Source organism: Acanthaster planci, linkage group LG20 (assembly GCF_054643075.1).
Source record: "Acanthaster planci isolate LZ-2023a linkage group LG20, COTS_SCS, whole genome shotgun sequence".
In the NCBI taxonomy this organism is placed as follows: Eukaryota; Metazoa; Echinodermata; class Asteroidea; order Valvatida; family Acanthasteridae; genus Acanthaster; species Acanthaster planci.
The window spans coordinates 2,148,286-2,169,224 of NC_141796.1; the positions used below are offsets into that span (position 1 = coordinate 2,148,286).

General features: G+C 43.8%; 1 protein-coding gene across 2 annotated transcripts in view; it reads left to right on the top strand.

Moving 5' to 3' along the window:
* The first annotated feature begins 777 nt into the window (after positions 1 to 777).
* Positions 778 to 20,939, top strand: part of LOC147795834 (uncharacterized) — a 39,269-nt gene continuing 19,107 nt past the window's right edge. Inside the window, exons 1-2 of one of the 2 annotated variants that reach the window (XM_087130550.1) lie at positions 780 to 1,128; positions 19,735 to 19,859. The gene's annotated coding sequence lies outside the window, so the exon portion shown is untranslated. Of the gene's footprint in view, positions 1,129 to 19,734; positions 19,860 to 20,939 lie in introns of both variants that reach the window. The other variant, XM_087130551.1, reaches the window with a different exon arrangement.

Genomic DNA, 20,939 nt, shown 5'->3' on the forward strand with positions numbered 1-20,939 from the left:
ATAACACACGGATATTATCGCTGCCCCCTGCACATTGTGTTTAGCACGCTGCAGATATCACGTGGTGTTTGAGGAGGGAGGGCACGGCGGCGACCTCCGTGGTCTGAAACCGGGAGTACCGAGTCCAGACTAAAGGCGCCCGGCAAGGGTTACAGCCCCGTTATGCAACATATTTGGCGTGACTGTGTTTCCGTGCATGGCAATAGTCAAGAGCGGGGAATATACACATATTGACACTGACGAGGGAAACAGTGAGTTTCAAAACACCCATTGGGTGTGAAGTGTATAATTGGCGAGGGAGCTCGCTTCTATTTCTCTTCATTTAGAGGTTCGCTGGCAATACAATAAAATAAGAAGAAAAAAAAAAGAAAGTCCACTTTCTTCGTTCAATGTCTACAGCCTGTCTTCAGTTCAAGAAACTGTGTGACTTGCGACGTATGTAATCGGTCATGGCTCGGCCGCAGGTGGCAGCGATGACGTTTTTAAGTAATAAAATATCGCTATCTGTTTAATTAACTGATCCCGGTGATACGATAGCAGCCGGGGAACGAATGTTTCACACGCAACCAGCTACGTGGCTTGTGGAGAACACATTGAATTAAGCTACACTTCGTGAAGGTCGCGGTTTTTTTTCCCTTTCAAATCCACTTCCGCAATCCGTGGTTGAATCGCTCATGCCGTGCATTCAGCCCTGGTCGGTCTCACCCATGACGTGAATGAAACCTTCCATTAAACTTCGGACTCGATGCGGGGGCTGGCATCCTAGTGGAAGCCGCAGAGGTCGTCCAGGGAGAACCAGCGAAGCGAGGGGGGCTTGAAGCGGAGCTGAACTGTGTATATGCCGCGTGCCGCTTCGACGACGCACCAACTGTTAAAAACCGGTGTGGCGTCCGCGGAGCCTGTCACTTGCGTCCAGGAGTACGGTCTGGCAACCTGTAATACGGCGCTCGCTTGATTCGACGGAACGAAGGCTGACATAACAAATACACGCACACTCACCGAGGCGGGACTGTGGGAATGCGGTTGGAGTAGACAGGTCGGTGCATGTTCGTACTTCGTGCCGGTGGTTCATTTGCGCATACTGATTTCTTTGGAAACACGAGCGAGGGGAATCGCCAACTTTCAAAGGTAGGGTTCTGACTTTGTTTTCGTGTAGACTGGTTTGCTTTGCGCTTTCTCGTTAACGCTTAATAGTGTTTTGGAATTAAAATGAGTTTGTTATGTTCAACCCTCATATTGAGTTGAATTTGTCGAATATCAAAATTTGAGAAGTCTGTAGGTAAATGCTATTAATTAAAATCAAATAGGGAAAAATCATGTTGAATCTTTGTACGTTTTTACTGCGCACATGGCGATGGCGAAGCTTTTAGCAACCAAGAGCATTCAGTGTTGAGAATGAACCAATAGGGAAGAAACACAGTCGTCGAGTGGAACCAAATCGATGGCAAACATGTGCAGGGAGTAATTAAAAACAATTTTGCCAATGGTTGCCACTTGTGTCAGACAGTCGCCTAACCGTGCGATCATTTGCGGTTGACCCGTACATCTCGCTACCGTAATGGTTCATCTTTTGACATCCACTGCAAATGACGAATACAATTACACTGGCCGATAGACACATCAGCAGCGGGATACATCGACCAATGTTAAGATAGAATCTGTCCTGGACTTTACAATAAGCGCTTGGTACTTTTGAGGGCAATCAATCGGTCGCCCCGTTTTGTTTAGGGTACTCGACACGGGTGTCCGGCTTGGCTTGGACAGGCAGAGCGAAGGCCAGTGATATGAAAGACACTGCTCCAACATCATTTGGGAGGATGATGTTTAACTGCTGATTACCTGTCGCACCTGTCTCCAAAATTGGCATGCCTACCGGCAGGACCTTGGCATCTTTGGACAACTTGGCTTTGCCGTATAGCGAATTCTTTGTCGCGCTGTTTTAGTTTCGGCGGTCGAACGGTAGGATAGATCGGTGTGGAAACACCCCCTGTTAACCTGATTTCGTAGCCCAACATGTACTCGTGTGTTTGCACTGGCTTCGAGTTCAGATCAAAGTTCGGAACTCAAGGACATTGTAGGCATTCAATTCTATATTGGGCTGAAATTTATGACTGATTATTATATTTGACTTCCTGGCATTCATTTTTTTCGGTTATAAAAAAGTCAAACTCTGTGAGATTATTTCTGGAAAAAAGAAGTAAGCAGACTTCAGAGGTACATTGAAGTACGTATAGTTTTGTTTTAACTTTAACATAGTAATGCCAGGAAAGTCCTGTCATCGTTTGACAAATTTCACATTTTACGCATTCAAGATTCAAACATTTACCATCATGATAAAAATTTAACATGAAGATTGTTTTCCCAATGTACGTTTAATTACAGGCAAAAATAAAAAAAAAATATATAAGAATAATGAAAATTACAAATTACATAACACGATTTACATTATACAATTACAACGGAGCCACAAATTATTTTTACAACGTTTTTTTTCTCATGACCTCATCCTGGGATATTATGATCTCAGAACAGCTGGCTAATTTGCTTGTGTGCCCATTCTGCTCACGTGTTGTGAGCACGCACGTTACGAAAGCTCCAAAACGATTCCCGGCGCGCATGCGTGCTCGCACGAGCGCAAACTCATCACGGGAGCCCAATGCGCAGAGCTAGGACACCTACCAGCGCTGTCGAGCATTGGCTGCCTTGCACAATGCCTTAACTTCTCCTAATTCCCAACCTCCATGCCCCACATAATCCCATTTGATTTCACAATGGCTGCCAGTCGTCACTCATCCCCGTAAACAGTCCAATTCTGCTCTTGACAAAGAAATCCAAAGGAATGACCTTGAAATGTCGAAACTGTAAATCCCGTTCACATCGGCCGTGGGATTCGATCGGCAGTGAACCTTAACAAACGGATGTATCCTCCCTGGTGGTGTTTAGACCACACTTTATTTTTAAAAGTGAGTTACTTTCATAACGGAGCTAGTATACCTAAAGAATAGATCACATTAAAACGATTTTACAGAGCAATGCATAGCGAGACGCTGATATATGATAAACAGTGGGAACCTCATCGAAGCAGTGGTGTAACTGAGACAATTAAGACCAGACACGAGACCATCCATGATACCTCTCGCAGGACCAGTCAGAAGTAACAGGGTGCACAAGGAAAAAGAGAATTTCTTGTCTGTTTTTTTCCGACTGGAGGTCCGGCGTCGTGATGGTCTCATGTGATTCTTGTGTTGGTCGAAGTTTGGAAAAGAGTGCGCGTTTATACAGACCGTTCCTAGGCCTGCTCGAGCGATCCCCCTAATGTTTCCAATACAAGGGGCAGGGACCGCCACTGTCAAAAAGTATGACCGCATTTGGGCATGTCCTTTCTGTCTAGATGCAGCGCACGCATGTCCATTATTTTTGAAAAAGGTCACCTCACTAATGAAGGTTGTTCAAAACTAGCCATGTATTTCTTGAGCTTCCCACTTGTAATTTGCAATAGAGGGTTTGCATGGCTGCCATCTTGCTGGCCAAAGCTTTTGTTCCACGGGACATGCACAAATGAGGTTTCCTTGTGAAACAAAACAAAAGACCTGTAACATAGCTACTGCGCAAATCCTCCATCTGCAAAGACCTGCGCACTCAACCCGATACACATACTAATGAAGGGGCCACGCAACTGAGTTGCTTTACTTTGACAGCCCTTGAAACTGCACCTTTAGGTTTCCATCGAACTCAGTTTTCGCTTTTTGTTTTTGCTTTTTATTCTGTACTTTGGAGTCCCCTTTGGATCTCAAGCTAACGCAAATGTGACCCACTCTGTGAAAATGAGTCTCAAGTCGCCAGAGCCACTTTGGAGTAAAGAGTCCTTTAGAATAACTTTGCACAGTCTAAATCACTGAACCCACTGCATTTTTCACCATGGAGTATCCACTTTCATCGGGATGCCAAACTGAGTGATACATCAAAACAAAAAAAACCCCTCAAATTTACCCTTTTCAGTAAAAATGAAAACTCAAAAAGTGGCAACTTAAGACTCATTTTCACAGAGTGGGTCAACAATTTGTGTATTCGTGGGCAAGACTGTGATGTCACCCGAGGCACTGTGCCTCAGTGTTGGATTGATTTGTGCACAGAAAAATTACTGGGAAATTTTGAATATTTTGCCGTCGCGAAGTTTCATTTCTTGGCCGATTTGTCCTTTTTAATACACTTACATACTTATACGCCAACGAGCAACATTTTCTCGTAAATGTTTTCAAGGAGAAATGTTTTGCTACCACTTCGTAACCATGTCTGGAAGCTGAAAATTACGTGTGCACTCCCCGTAAGTCAAGTTTCGATTCCCTAAAACTATCCATCAAATTTTCTGTGAACATGACCATAAACTAATGGCGAGAAAACGTTGAGGAGAGTGTCTCATTCCTGAACACTAGTTGTGCTGCGCGCTCCTGGCTGCGAATGGCTTGCGGTTGTCAGGGTGATTACCACAACACTCTCTATCCACTTGAGTAAATACAAGAGATTTTTTTTTTATTCAAGATGTAAAGCTCGTTCAGGAAAACCGATAAACATCGCCGCCCGGTGACCGTCTTTAGAAGCCCGCAAACGGTGTAGATCGCGGACTTTGACCTATTTCCCGCACGTGAAAAGTGTGACAGTGTTCGCAGCCCAGATCACCACAAAGAAACACTTTTCTGTACTGTGATTTCTTTTTATAGCCAAAAGGTGTCGGTAATTTGTTTTAAAATGTGTCGCTGGGAAGACGGTTAAATGTCTGGATATGCAATCAATTTGGGACCGTCTAGGAGTCCACGGTATAAAGTTTTAAGGTAAGTGGTGAGAAAAGTCTTCATTCAGATATAGGAAGAATGGAATACGCTACAGATTTTTATGACGTGGCTAAACTCAAGGTGGAAACCTTCACACACCATTCAGCGGTGACAGCTGCCTGTTCTTCAATGAGGCCGATTCACAGTCTACGTGAATTCAAAGTTTGACGTCAAGTTGAAATTGATTCCAAGTTAACTGAAACCAAAATTGCCGAAACTTAACAGAATAATTTTTGTCCATAGCCAAGTTTTTACTAAATTATTAACGGTTTCGTTTCCGCGATTCAGCCATTGATATGCAAAACGTAGTTTCACCATATCCCGGCCTTTAGGGTCTCAACGCCCAACATGCCTTCTACACAACGGCCTTCAATATACAGGTTTACCTGTTTGGACTTTAATCCACAATAGCCTTTCCACATAAAGAAAAAGAAAAAAAATGTTGCTGTGCTGCTCTAATGGGAACGAAATCGTCCATTAACTTACATAGACTAATAACGAAAACAGAGGAAGCGCCGGTGGTGCTCAGCGCCACAAAACACAGGCGGGGTTAATCTTGCCTGAAATTAAACCCGGGGTTCATTAAGCGTCGGCGGCGAAATGACCGTAGACGTAGAGAGCGTGGGTAAAGCGTACATTGGGCAAGGGGCCTTCGATAATCAGCGGAAATAGAATCCGTGGGCCGATGGTCTGCCACGTCATAGGAAGGAATGGGCGGAACGTGAACAGGGTTGCCCTACATGTTGACGATCTTGCATGCTGTCTTCGTGCACTCAAGAATCCTTTGGAGAATTGTTTTTCTACAACTATCAAAACAGCCCAAGCTGTATTTTGACCATTTCGTCGACTGGTTCTCTTTAACTTGCGACTTAAGAAGTTTCCTCTAACTCTGTATTTCTGAGTAAGACAAATCGTTGCATTGACCTTGGCGATTGAGGACTGAATTATGATCCTGCGCAGAACGTCCTCGAACGACCTGCTTCGTTCTCGCATCCGAGCAACGAGTACATACAACTCAGAATGTGCAGCTCTGTATAGGCGTACCGAGATGGGGTAAAATGGAGCAAAAGAGGAGGATAATTGATGCAGTGACTTATATATGAAGAGACTGGGCCGTGCCCTTTCAAGGATGTCGGGGTACCCAGCGAATCAGCCTGGTCTCTTTTTATTTTCTTGAGATTATTCTGGTCAATTATACGTCTGTTGAAGCTAAACCTGACCTGATCTGTATTACACCGAGGATAGTTGCAACATGTTGAATCTGTGGCTACGTACATCAGTGGAATGTGTTTTTGTCGAGTGGCAGTGTTCTCTGTAGAATTTGTCTATTAGATTTTTTTACAAGTTAGGTGGAGACATGTCATAGATCGACTGAGCGGTCACATTCTTTTATTTCATATCGCTGCGTTTTATCGGGTGTGCGCTTTTATTCAATCACTGGCCTGGGGTCATGTAAAACATCATGGAAAGTAGAATCCTCTACAAGGTTTTGACAGCTGAGTTCCGGTCGAGGCAAGCCTGATTGGACAAATCAATAATTGTCAGTTGATTTCATGTTGTAGTTTAGGGTTTGCTGCCGACGCACGTTTTCGCATTACAGCATGTCCATTACAATTTTACGACTGCTTTCCACCCCATTTGAATAACCAATATTTGCTGGAGTTTATTGCTTAGATTGAATGATTGTGGGAATGAAATACTGTCAATTAGCACTTTGTAAGCGGACGTTTACAAAGAGAAAGAGCATGACCAACTCTCGATCATATAAATTTGCCGTAAAGACGGCTTCGCTGAGTTGAACTTCCGGCCAAGCGTTGTGATTCGGTCAAACCACCAGACTGGTTTTAAGCATCTTCGGAATCGCCAAGGACTAGTCACGGGTTTCTCTTCCACAATTCTCCAACCTCCTCTGTCCCGTCCCTCTAATCGAGTCTCCGTTCGGTGGCGGCTGGTTTGCTCGCCAGACGACTTCTTGAGAGTGATCCTAGAATTAGAGCCTCCCATTTCCTCGACAGTCTTGGAGAAAGCTCCTCTTCCGTGTCCTGGCTCTGGCTTTGACAGATACAGCGATCGCAACATCCTGTTGCCTTCCGTCTTCTCCTCAACCGTGTCGGAAAAGAAGGAAATTAAATGCTATCCATCATGTTCCCGCCTCCACGGCCGTTGACTGACAATGCCAGGGTCTCTTCCAAATCGGACGACATATGATCTTGCCTTGGAGACGTTGCTAGTAGCTAAGTTACACGTCCTGTACATTCCGCAACACTGGACACAGGGTTTGCAATAAAGAGTCCTCTCTTACCTTAAATCAACAGGTGAGAAAGGGGTGTGTGAAAAGTTGGGGGGGTGCGTCAAAGAGTTTCATTGCAGGGCTTTGAAGGATTAAGCAGAGGTCCTTTGCTGTGCGGTACATTAACTAGGCACTCCCCCCCGTGCTGAGTCCATTTAGATTTATATCATGTCAAGTCGTTACAGCGTTGTCGGTGATGTTTACAACAGCTTGATATTTTTTTGATTAAAGTTTTCACCAAAGTTGCGACGGGGTGCAAAAGGCAGAGCATACTACAAGGAGATGACTGTCCAAGGACTCTCCAAAGGGAGTCTTGATGGACAGAAGCCTCTTTGGCAGAACCTACCGGGCCAATCATGAAACGTTTTGTGGGTTGAGACAAGGTAGGTTGATAGATGACGCTGTCCGGTGTTGAAAACCAAGAGGTTACAGACGGAAATCAGCAGTCCGGTGCATGAAAGGGGTTAGATTGTTGTAAACATCCAAGCACGTCTGGGCATGCTAAGTTCCTTAGCACAGCAATAAAAGCATTCGCTGATCGTGTGGGTCAGCTTAGCTTTTAGGCTTATGATACCATATTGACACCCGCTTCAAAGCAAGAAATCCATGAGCGTTTCAAGGATGTTACAGAAAAAGCGCTTGTGTTTGACCTCAGACCCAACACGGCTTTACAGAAGTGCTCTGCACTGGTAATATTGTCACCTTTGTAATCTTCTCTTCACTGTTCCAAACAAACAGAACCACGTGCACAGTTCACATCGACTTGATGCCCACAGTAGAGTGCGTTTTGCAGTAAAACTTTTACTCTGTTTGGCAGCTTAATTTTTTCCCGCCAAAAGCAGAGCTAGCAGTGGCTCTTTTGAAAAACAAAGATGGAGTTGTGTGCTCAAGATTGCATGGGTCATTATCCTTATTTTGTGTTCAGAAGATCCCAATAGCCCTTTCCTGCAACGTGCTTTTTATACAATGAAGAAGGAACATTATTTCGATTTCGAGGGCACAGAAATGGGGATAGAATCAGACTCGAGAGAGAGAGAGAGCTTCGGTAGAAATCATTTGGTTACCATTAGGATCTTTCAGAAACAAATTATGTTCAGCAACCATCCTAATAGTTTTGTGCAGCATTATAATCATCTGAAATGTAAGGGAACCATCAGACATCTCCTTTTAGGCATGGTTATAGTTTAAAATTATCCATGCTTCACTCTACAAAATGAGGGCACTGTTGCCATCATGCCATTTTGGGTTTTTTGTTTAAATAATGAAACTCAAATAGTGCTCTTTGAAAATATTAACAGCAACAACACTGAGGTTTCTGCCTCGAGTGGCATCATATTTGTTGGGCTCGTAAATATGCAAATTCGCATGAGAAGCATCTATATTCCATCGCTGCATTCACAAAAGTGACAATGCATCGGTCCTCTAACTGATGATTTTACTGCTGCGTGCCAGAAAAAAAAAGTTGCTGGAGTCACTTTACCAAGCAGAACCCCATAAAAAGTCTTGATGACGTTACCACTTACCTTCGGATGCAGCATAGGTAAACACATTGGTTTATATAGATACCGCTAATGCGAAAAAACTAAAGACCTGAACAATAATGACACCAATCACACTTGACACAAGTCGACAGCTCACCGAACGAGGGGTGTTTGCCCGCTATGCGTACAAGGCCAAAGTGAGGCAACACACAAGGCTTGGTGTAATTCACAGCGCACGACATGAGGACTCTTGAAACGGGGAAAAGCATCACACCTCGGCGTGTCTAAAGCGTTACAGATATGCGGATATCCGGGTTTCTGGTTACGATCCCGAGCGGACCGCTCCGGTCGTGCACATCACTGAAAAACCCTGTACATGCAAATTTCATTCAGAAAATCTGGAAATAATCCCCTTCCCTTTTCCGCCCGCCGTTCGATCGCAATTATTTCTCCCGCCATTTTCCGGGCACAGGCCCCTTGGGAACCGGCATCAGACAATACTCACCCGGCGCGCTTCGCAAGATATACCTCTCGACACATCAGCCATTATGCGGTGTCCCAGAAGCATAAGAGGAAATCCTAATCGGTCGGTCTGTCCTGTTGAAACAGAAATTCAGTTTACATTCCAAAATAAAATACACGAAAGAGAGAATGACTCTAGGCCGTAGATATTCATTCACAAGCAGTAGATAAGATAGTAGTAATTTTAGCTCGACTTTGGAAGCTCAAAATGGTTCAAGTGCGGCATAGTGAAACGTAATCATGTAACTTTGTTCCCGCAGATGCATAGTCACTGCGTCTGGTTTCCATAGATTGTACTCAATTTCAAACGTGGGTTATCCTATACGGACAACCGGATACCCCTGCTTTCAGTTACTTACAAATCAGCTTTTTAAACTAAAACCGAAACGTACCCCACCAAAAATCCGACAAAAGTGAAACGACTCGAAAATCGAGAAAGGAATCAAAAATTTGGGGTTTTTTGGGGGCGGGATAATGAGGGATAATTTCCCTTCCTTCCAAATATGTGTATGTACAAAGCCCCCGAACGAAGCCTCATCCCTTAGAGAGGCCATGAAACGTCAAACAAAAAGCCCTTAATGTTTTGCTCCTCCCCAAATGGATCTGCCCTTGCTCACAGAAAGTTGCTCGGCATGACAATGGGGGTTGAAATTACAATTTGCTACATGAGGACAAAATAATCCTGAATCATCGTACCTTGTAAATAAAACCGCAGACCTTGAAGTCTAACTGTGCAAATTGCCACCTGCGCGGCGGTCGTTCCATCAAAATGACATAGTCTGCCCGCCCTTAATAACTTCCAATTATGTCCACATAATTATTACTTTTGAGTTACATCATAATTTGACATCGTGCCGTCAGTTTGTTAGTGCGTGATGGTGGTTAGGCGGGGGCGGGGAAGTGTACAATAGTACTATTAAGGCACTGTCACATTTCATACAACCTGCCATCGCCAACTGCCTATCGGCACGTTAGTCACCCGTTTAGACACTTCTGCGGTGAGCGTTAAAACAATAATGCGTACTGAACTAGTAATTAAATCCACGTGCCGTGTTGCCTTCTCTGCTAACCTGACGCCTAAGCCAGTGGATATGTTGTTTTTTTTCGGTTGGGCTGGTGGTGGCGGGAGATCGTTCCGGTGAGGCGAGAGACCGGTTCGTGTTCGGTGTTCGACGCTCTGATGAGTCGAATGTCACGGCTGTGCAAGGTCAACCGTTCCCCGGCTGCGCCGTCTCTGTTCATTTTTGGGCATCGCCTGCTAAGTAGACTTGATGACAAGTCGTGAGACAGTCCTGTTCTAACGACGAACATCAGTAGAAAGCCATCGACGCAGTTGTAGTGTATGTAGCAAGGGGTTAATGCGTGCAGTTACTGCCGTTGGTGAAAGCTATTTAATCTCTTTGTTTTGTCCTTAACCGTACACGCAAAATAAGACCCCTACATGGGTATTGCTCTTCATGGGGTCTTCCAAAAGTGGTAATGAACAGGGGGTGACCCCATAGATCTGCACCTGGTAACGTACCTAACTGAGGTTCGACTTGTCTATCTTCTTCAAGTTGGGCACGAGGCAACCGACGTCTCCGCACGAAGGTCGAAACACGTGCAGGCAGTGAAGATTGACGCGCGCGCGTGGCGGAGAATATCCAATCACCGACTTGACACTCAGTCCACGTGCTCAGCAAAAGGTATAGGCTACTGTCCCCAAAGACAACCCGATTACGCTTCGCTCGCGTGGTGACCAAGCAGAAGAAACGCGAGATCAAACACAAGTTCACACATTGCCCAAATATTTAGGACAATCAATACTTGTGCACGAGAGTCCCCAGAGCTGAGTGGTGAAACATGCCATATACTGACAGCAGTCTGATACTTATGTGGCCTTGTTTGTGGGAAACAGAACACCTGATACCCAGTATTTATGTCTACACTTGGCCTCCGTAGTTATTTCACGAGACCTCTCAATGGTCATTCTTTAAAAGGCTCGGACGACGACGACTCCACTCTCAGGCTTCAAACTGAAATCGCCTGACTCCGCTTTCATGTGCAATATATTAAAGAACAGTTAGATTAAAAAAAGACAATTTTTTTTTCTTTCGCTGCAGAGCGAGTAGTAGGTGTGCGTTTGGTGTACATTATTTTTCTACTCTCGGGGGCTAAGTCAGTCTCTTTGTAGTTGAATTTTCTCAATTATGCTGTCAAGCACTGGCTAAAAATCACCTCCGTCCAAATGCCATCCCACCCCAAGAAACACCCAATTCTAGTTTCTACGATGACATTGTATGTGGATTGCCAAACATCGGCAGAACACCATTGACGTGTTTTTACACTTAGGCCTAATATGACACGATTCTCTCCCTTCATGCCCCCCCCACTAACTTGAAAAAAGCTTTAAGAATATTTAAAATCACGACACACATTTCTTCTTCGCTATATCCATTCCTTGGAAAACCATGCAATATCCATGGAAACTAGTTCACAGTGATCCTTTGCTTCTTTGTTCTTCGCTGTGCTCGGGAAGGATGACACATGCATTGGACAATCATCTCTTTCGCACCGCGAAAGGCGTCTTGGGACCAAGACTAGTAACACTCAATGTAGTTGTAACTAGTCTGGTTTCCGGACCTGGCATAGAATCTAGAGTATAGAAAAACACGGGCATAGGAATATGAAGTCTGGAAGGCCGACTTCACCCATCCACATTTACGCGTTCGCGTTGTGCGTTCATAAAACATCACGAGTCGGAGTCGCAATTGTGCAAGTACATGCGCATGGTACACGGGCATGTGTAAGCACAGATCACCGATCACCAATCACAACTCCATTGTAATGTATATCATTTCGGAATGTTATTTACATATTTTTGGTTGGCATGACTATCACACAGAGTTTTAGCTGGGAATCTTTGTTTTGGGGCAGGTTTTGTAGCATTTCAGCAAATGTTGAACTTAAGCAGCTCTGCGAAATTGGGCCATGCATTCACGGCATGTGCTTGTTCTTGATGCTTTTACATTTTACCTCTGAGCAGGCCTAAATGCTTTTGCTGTTGTCGGTGCATCAGAACTGATGATCTCTCTCTTGCCGTATAAATGTTGTACTTCTGTGTTTTGCCAAGGAGCCTAAAATACATGTACACAGTTTAATAATAAACAATCAGCTGCAAATTTAAAACTTTTTGACACACCAATTTGACTACTAACCCAGGCTTAAAGTACTCCGACTTGTACTCGTAATTAGAAGTACTCGTAGTCGAACTCGAACTCAGAGATACAAGCACTCGTACTTGAAAATCAAATCTCGTACTCGGCTGGTAAAGTACCCGGACTTTCAGGTTCTCCGAAATTTAAGTGCTCGGCAGTACTCAGTACTCAGAAAAATAGTACTCGACTTCAACACTGAAAACCTGTCTCAAAACCCGGATACTCCAGCCACTGGAATGGGAAGCAAAATGCTCAGTGTGAGCCTTAAAGGTTTCAATTAAGGGTTTTGCTGGCCACACGAGCCGAATGCCACTCATCTGGAATGTAATAGCTGAATGGAGAAGTGCTTATTATTCGTTCGGTAAAACAAAGACACCTTGAAACGTGACGGGAAAGTGCTTCACTCATTTAGGTCGTTCAAAGGAATAAGGACAAACTCTGCCGAATATGCAACCGTTGTGAATATTATTTTTCTGTTTGTTTGATCATTATAAAATTTCTGGCGAGGTTAAGGGTTGTTTGGGGACTACGCAGTCCCAATTAAAACAACCCCTAAACTAAAATTAATTTAAAAAATGAATAAAATAAACACTTTGTATAAATCTAAATATACATTTTGTAAATATCTTTCAGATATAGGAGCTTTTTGATGTAAAATTCATAAATAAAGTAAAGTGTTACTCAAACTGAAATATGAGCGTGAAACTGCTCATAATAACACATAAAAATTAGTTAGAAAGCAAAGAAAGACACTGCTTATTGTCGAGATTTTCTTGTTAATTAACAGCAAAATTTGAGGCCTCCGTAAAAATGAGGCCTTTGATCCCTGACCTACTGCCATGTACTGGAACAACAGTAAATCATACAAACCAGTAAAAAGTGAAGACAAAAAAAAATAAAAAAATCAAACGTTCTGCCAATACCAAGATAGCCTTCAACATTTCCTCCTGAAATGACATAACACTTGCTCGATCATGAACGTACCCTTATTCGGGAGAACCCCTAACTGAAGAGAACAAAACATTTCTAGTATAATGAAAACATACATGATAAATAATATGTGAAAAGATCAATGAAAAATGGTTAGAGTTTAAACACATTTCCGTAGAAGTGTATTTAAACTCCAAACTTTTTTATCATATTATTTATCATGTATATGATTGTGTTGAAAGAGTTGGTAAATAAAAATGTTGAAACTCTACGCGCCGTTTTTACTATTTATAAAGAGCCTGCTTATTTAGGAACGGTGTAGGGTAGAAGAGGTGAGTCGGTTCAGCACACGTGCCTACCTTCAGTCTCCATGGCCCACGGTTCGAACAAGCCACTCAGGCTGAATGTGGATTCACGTTTTTCCCCTTCCCTGCTCGATCCTGTGAGCTTCCCTGCAGGATAATCATGTACAAAAATGTTTCCCTAGCACTTCTGAAGCTGGAAATGTCCCTTTGTCTTCCCTGAGACGTTCTTTGGTCTAAAGTGTACATGCACTTTCATTGGTTGTATTATAACCCAAAGTAAACCCGTACAAGCCTATGCTCTCAGATGCGCTGGTTTCCGCGCACTTCAGAATAAAGTAGTACGTGCAGTGCGCACGCACTATAAATAGTGACGACAATCATGTCATTTCAATTAGGATCGATCCTGATTGGCAAAACCAGACACCACAATGCGATTTGTGCGTTGTGTGAGTGCGAACACGTATTTCTATTAGGGATAATTCTGGTGTGCGAAGCCTTGGACTGCTTGTCAACTACAAAATTCGCACGGTAGGGGTTCTGATCAGCTCTGTGTGTTACGATGATGACCTGTCGCGCTGCTGCTGAGATTCTGCTTTGTAGATTTCATCCGCTGGTGTGAGATCCTTCAATACCTTTCCTTTAATATCTCCCTCGTCCGGATAAACCATGAACATAATTTGCTTCATCGGGAGTCATCTTCGACAAACGTAAATTGGATTACCACAAAGTGAATGGCAACACATGCAATTTCGGTTCTGAATCGTCTGCCTTCCATTGACGGGTGAAGTCGTCGCGGATTCTCGAATGAGCATCTGAAACAATTACAGAACTCGTCAGGAAAGCACGGAAGCTTGCACTGGTGATTCTCCCAAACAATAGTCTCGAGGTAATTTCATTTGAATTGAGCCCGAAGTCGGGTGGTGATGGAAATGGCGCCGATTTGAGGCTGGCTTTAAACCTAAGCTGAGCAGTTTACCGAGGGGCACGGACGCCAACTCTGTAAAACGGCGGGCTACCAGTTTCGCCGCTGGTTCGCCACTAGGCGCACTTGCTGAATCCTGTAAACCTTTGACGCAGGGAATGACTCCCGGCTCACGCGAAATGCCAGCGGTTGGACGTGAACTCGCGTGCGCCCGTGGCGTTAGTGCAATAACTGAGTTTACACCGGTAAACCACAGCACCCTCGATAATTGATTGGATGAACGGATAGGCCCTATATGCAAACGTCCAGGTGCTGCATCTGGTTTCTCTGGGATCGTAAGCTTACAGACGCAACGCTGAAGCACTCGTAGTAGTTCTGGGTGGACTGAAACGCCACAAGGCGCAACTTTCGTGTCCTAACCCCGAATCCGTTACTGCCCTCAACACCTCACTGCTCAACACAACATACACGGCAGGTGTACATCTTTCGGGGTTCTCCTCCTTTTGGGACACTTTCCAACCATAGGCCATGAGTAACAAAGAATGCTTCCACGCTTTATCATGATGACAGCGGGGCAGCAGACGATGAGGCATATTATGGTCCTTGTCATTACGTTTCAGAATAAATAGGGCATTATAAGATGTCAGTTGAAATTGGGGATAAGTAGAACGCTGCTTTATGAAAAAGTGTCTCATCTCCCAATAATTTTACATGATCCGTTGTAACACTCGTGAACATGCTATTCAAGATTTAGATTTTGAGAAGTGTTGATGCTCTATGAAAGAGTTAACTTTGAATGTTTACTCCCACGTCTCGTAGTAGAAACAACATCCATTTTTATGTAAAAATTACACCGATTTGTTCCTACCATGCTGTACAATAAAATCCAATGACAGTGAAAAGAAGAACTTGGTTGGAAAGTGAAACGAAACCAACATTCTGTGTGGGTGTCCGTGTTTGATTGTTATTCCTGTAAGCTTTTTGGCTAATACGCCCACTGATACGACGCAAGCGCGTGACCAGTCAACAGCGGTGGAATTGCTTGTTTCGCGTGCAGCCTGCTCTGCTCGTTCTTCAAAATAACCACCGTTCCATCTCGTGAATCTCAATAAATAAATTGACTATGAGACGGGTTCACGGTCATACCTAAATAAAGTTACACAAATAATGCACATGTATGTTACTATATATCTTCTGATAACGTAGTGGCTACAGTTATAGTAAATGTAAAGTATACCACACGCCAGTAAAAAAACAGTGTAAAATCATACAGAAATAGCGCCAGCTGGTGACCAGCAGGAACAGAGTGGCCACGCGTGTTGCTCTGGAAATTTACGATTTTGGTCACAAGATAAGTTTTCTTTTCAATTTCAAAAGCTTTCGCCAGGGAAAGCTTTGTGTTTAATTTTCCCTTTTCCGGAAATACCTCCGAAATGGTTGTCAAATTATGCTCTCAGATTTGAATGCATCCGCCCACCTCTATGCAAAATAAGCCCACAAGTTGGAGGTTTGGTAAACGATACAACCCGATTTGGGAGCCTTAAGATCCCAAACCTGTGATTTATATAAATATCCCAATAATTGGTAACAATTATTGCACCCTTTATTTAACAAAAGATTCATTTATTGTCTGAAATCTATCCCTAGCATTTATAACGCATGGCACATCTCTTATACATGTAACTTAAAGAACTGAATACTGATTTGCTCCACGGGACAGTAAAGGCACTCGAGGCCCTGACTTCGCCACTGGCTCTGGTCTTTTTCGTGTCACTAGCTGATGAGCATCGGCAGTGCACTGGTACCGCGCACGCCTTGGCTAAAGGCTAACTGAGACAGAGCTTTTATCCAGCTGGCTTTCCGCCTTTTGTCTGGCCTCGCCACAGAAGCTTCATTTTCGTAAAATCAGTGTTGCGATCAACGGACTCAAAACCGCCCTGTTTCAGCTGCAGGCTCTTTTGAATTCTTTTGTAACTTATGATAATCAGTTGGTTTCAAAAAGAAACTAGTTGAAAATTAATTAAACAATGATTCCAAACCCTGGGCGACGTCAGGAAGTTTAAAAATGGATTAACTCGTCACGTGTAAACAATTTGTATGTGTAGAAATGTGACCTGTCCCTTACTTTGCAAGGAAGATGGGCGTCACTTCTTTGGATTCTTTTTTTTAACTGGACTGACAATCAGCCGTAAGTTATGGACCAGCCTAGCGAACAGTATCAGAAGCCGGCACTTGGCTGTAGCATGCTCCCCAGGGAGCCAATTATGACACTTCACCCACAGATTCTGTATCTTGATTGGTCGAAAGCGTGTCATGTGGCGCTTACTAGTTGTCCTTTTTTGTGTACCACGACTTCAAAGAGATTGTTCACATGTAGCCTCGCCCTGAAAAAGAACTATACCCGTAGCAACCAAAGAATTATATCTGTAGCATCTAAACCATGAATAGTACGAAGGCGTGAACCAGGCTAAGTACTAGCTATAAAGAGAACGAAGATGCAAATAGTCAGGCTCCCTTTTAAAAGCAGGTGTGGCACGTATTCTATGTTGTCAGTATGCACATTCAAACGTTACACACGATTTGCAAAATGGAGCACCGACGATTTGCTCACTGGTTTTCATTATTAATTTTCAGCTTAAATTGGGCAGAATCTGTGAGTGAGGTGTTATAAAACAAATATTGACTGCTTTATCTCTTCGCGGTAAAACTTCGGTGATCTATGAAGCATTCTATTTTCCTCAGCTTCGCTTCAGGAAAATAGAATGCTCTATGGACCACTTTGGGAGGCTAGTTTTACTATCCCACTCGAAGCAGTCAATTATTTGTATGCTAGCCGGGGGTATTTTAACTGACGAAAATGTATGCACGCCTCATAGCGAAAAACGGTACTTGCACGTGCGTGGGACCACCTCGTGACCAAAGGAGGGCGTGTATCATCGGTCACAACTGTATCTCATGTGATGCACGCGCGTACCTTGGTCTTTGCCATGGATCCTCGGGTCAAACGAACTATTCCGTGCCTCTCTTTCTTCCCTGTTATGAAGAGATTTCTGCCTCAAGTCCGTCAGGACCCAGTTCGAATGAAACTATGCTATTTTGAAAATTCTATTGACCCAAAGTCGATTTAGAAAATATAACCAGAAATGACGGGACGATATGGGACACAGCTTCCTGTATATAAACAGGTAACGAGATTGCTCCTTTCCTCAAGGGAAATCTTTACAGTAGGACTATTTCCAATATAGGTCATAAGTAAGTTGAAATTACAGCGTTCACGCAATACCGCTACGGGTAAAGCACTCTCTTGACAACGATTTCTTGGATGGACGTTGTTTAAAATGTGACATATGGAAGGGTGTTGGATTGGTCCGATTCCCTTGCTAAAACCCCATCTGCTTTACTTCGAGAATGCGCGAGAAGACGTGAAACAGTGCGATGAATTTAAGACCGTTATCAGCAGAGAGACATGGTAACAAAGAGTGAAGTGTTAAACGCATGTGACAGAGGGAGGTTTTATATTGACACTGCGTATAAAGTACCGCGCAGCTGATTCGCGGGTCTGGTATTCACCAACCACCATGCTCTTTAGGGTATCTTGCCTGATCCTTTCTTTCATTATACTTGCATTGAATTAACCTGTTTACTGGGAATTTCTTCGTCCAGCCTCAAGCCGCAGTCTGTTGTCGGCCTTCTTTATTCAGTGGCGTGAAAATTCCCAGCATCATTGAAACACCTTGCAAAGCCATTCGCACAGTTTTTTCGAGCAGGCCTCGAAACACCGCAGAAAGACTGGTCGGCAAAACAGTCGTTGACAACGTCAAGCGATTTCATTTGTGTTTTGGATCGCAGGGTGGGCAGTTCAATCACCAAACGGTTGGAATCCACCATCTGTTTTTACGCGGTCACAGGTTTCATCACAACGTGGAGCAAATGACTTAGTGGCGTAGCGGAGGCATTGTCCTGGGGGGGGGTGCCACACCACCACACACTCCGGTGGCTAAGCCCCTGCAAATGACACGTTATCATACGTTATCTGCGAGAGTGCAGTCCATTGATCTAAATGCTTCTGTCTTTCATTGTTCCAATTTGAAGTGAAAAAGCCCCTGTTTTCGACACTTTTTACATAAAATGTGATCGCTCTTTCTGTGAGCTGTATCCGAAATGGAACATAGTAGCATTGAGAGGTTATCCAAAACGGCCAAAATCAGTGGTATTGTTAGCAAGATGTTAGCATGAACGCTTTGTTGGCGTTAATGGTTGGCACAGACTGGGCGACGGGGTTTTTGCTTGCGTGTGTATTGTGGGGATGCTGCCCGGGCCCATTTACGATTACGGTCCGTGTCAGGAGTCAAGTTTATTCGACTGAAGTGGTACATTGGACTTCTGTCAACACTGGCTGAGTTATAAATACTTGTTAACGTCAGAAAGGTATTCCAAGCATTTGTGCTTGTGTGTTGTGCAAATAGACAATGCAAAATCTCGAATGACTTGTTTAGCGCAGTGTTCAAGCTTAACATGACTGGCACCGAAGGTCAACTGGGCTTTTATCCCGTGATGTTGTTGAATTACACTCGCTCGTACTGCGCGCCAGATCTTGCTTTGTGTTCGAAGTGGGTCGTATGTCAGATTTCTGCACTGCCACGTCACACTCACTCGACAAAGACCTAAGCCGAAAATGGATCCTGCGGTAGGAAGCAGCAACCGGATATTTCCTTTTAATCTTCTAGGACAGGTGAACTGTCTGAAAAATGCGTCTACTGTAGTATCTGCCGGAGAGCTTCAGTGCTGGGACCGATTTTTGCCACTCCCATGGCAAAGTATCCCGCGTGTACTTTCTTTAGTTGTTTGTTTGCAAGTTTCAGTATTTCTCACAAAACTTTCCTCTGGAAAAAAAGAAAGAAACAAAAATTACCAAAATTCGAAATGGAGTGTGAGTATGCATAAGCCTAAATAATTAAGACAGATCTAGTAGTCAGTTGGCTTAAAAATCAATCAGTCAACTGGTAACCCGCAGGAGGGTGGTCCTTTTTCAAATTCCTAATGACTACAGAAAGTAAAGATGGTTCAGTTATAATGTGAACTTCAGCGAAACATCTTGACGTAGTTAATAATTCTTTAACTATGCCCCTATAACGCGATTCATTTTGTAGTGAGTCATACCCTCGATGACCTCGTTCGGTGTTGCCTTTTCTGACAGAGATAGCAAAAGTGCAGAGATCTATGGGTGCTTTCTTTTCTTTCTTTCCCGGAAACATTAGGTAGAACGAACGGCTAATCTTGCAAATACGTGCAGTAGGGTGCACAACACCAACACCAGCGCCGCTCACATCAAAAGCTGTTGCAACTATACCAGCAGGGGAAAAAAAGTTGAGCGTGCTTAAAGGTAAGATTCTAGTTCCGTCCTTTAAACTTCCTGCCGGGGCAGTTATCAATGTTGATGATGCTGGGCCGGGATTTGTATCATTTTTTTCTGTTTTCAAATTTTTTTAAAAAATTCCTATCTTCATTTAATGGACACTTACAGACACGTAAAGGACTGTCTGGTGTCTACTCTAGCCTGACAGACAAAATCTATTGACGCCTGAGTATTTCAGTCAGGCCTACAGCCTTGTAAAAAGAGCCCAGATTGTGCGGTGTTATATAACTTTCTTTTGTTCACGAACCTAGCTCAATTTGCCTCAGGCCTCTTTTCAATAGGGGCCAGATTAGCATGCAGCGGTGCTGTGTGCCTCATCGCTGCGGTGGTGGAGCGATTTTGTACCCGGTGGTAATCCACTCGCTCTGAATGCCCCAAACCGTGGTATACTTTTTCAAAACAAGGTTGGATTATCTCCACTTTTGAAAGTGTAAAAATGTTGATTATTCCTAGCAGCCTGGTCTCTTGTTCCGAGTACGATCTTTTGTTACAAGGCCCTGTTCCCTTTGTGCGAGCTCGGAGACCCCAGCCACGCATATAAAGCATATGTGTCCGGATCCGGAATCCCCGGCAGGAAGTGGTAGTTTGGCCCTATAAAGATACTTGGAGAAGTCGAGGGAAGGTCTGGCTTGGTTAGTTTGTGGCAGGGACGACGCATCAAGGATTTTTTGCTGGGTTCAGTCTTTTGGTTTCTATTTGGGGGGGGTTGGGGTTATTGCTGTATTGTCGCCATTGTTGAAGCCTTTTATCCCTTCGTTTTGTCATTTAAGACACCTACAGGAATAATGCTTTTTGGAGGAGTTCCAACCTTTAGACGTAGCCCCCCAAAGAGAAATTATGAAAATGGCAATAAAATGGAGCTGGTGGTGACCGCCACCCCTCTCTGGGTCCGCGCCTATGTAGGGTATCATTCACGTGCACCAAAGATATGCTATCAGTGATTACAATTTCGTGCCAATCTGATATGCAATCTGAACATTGCGGCAGTCGGATTATTTCTCTTTTCAATAACACGTATAAAATTAACCTGCAAGCTTACGCCAGGCA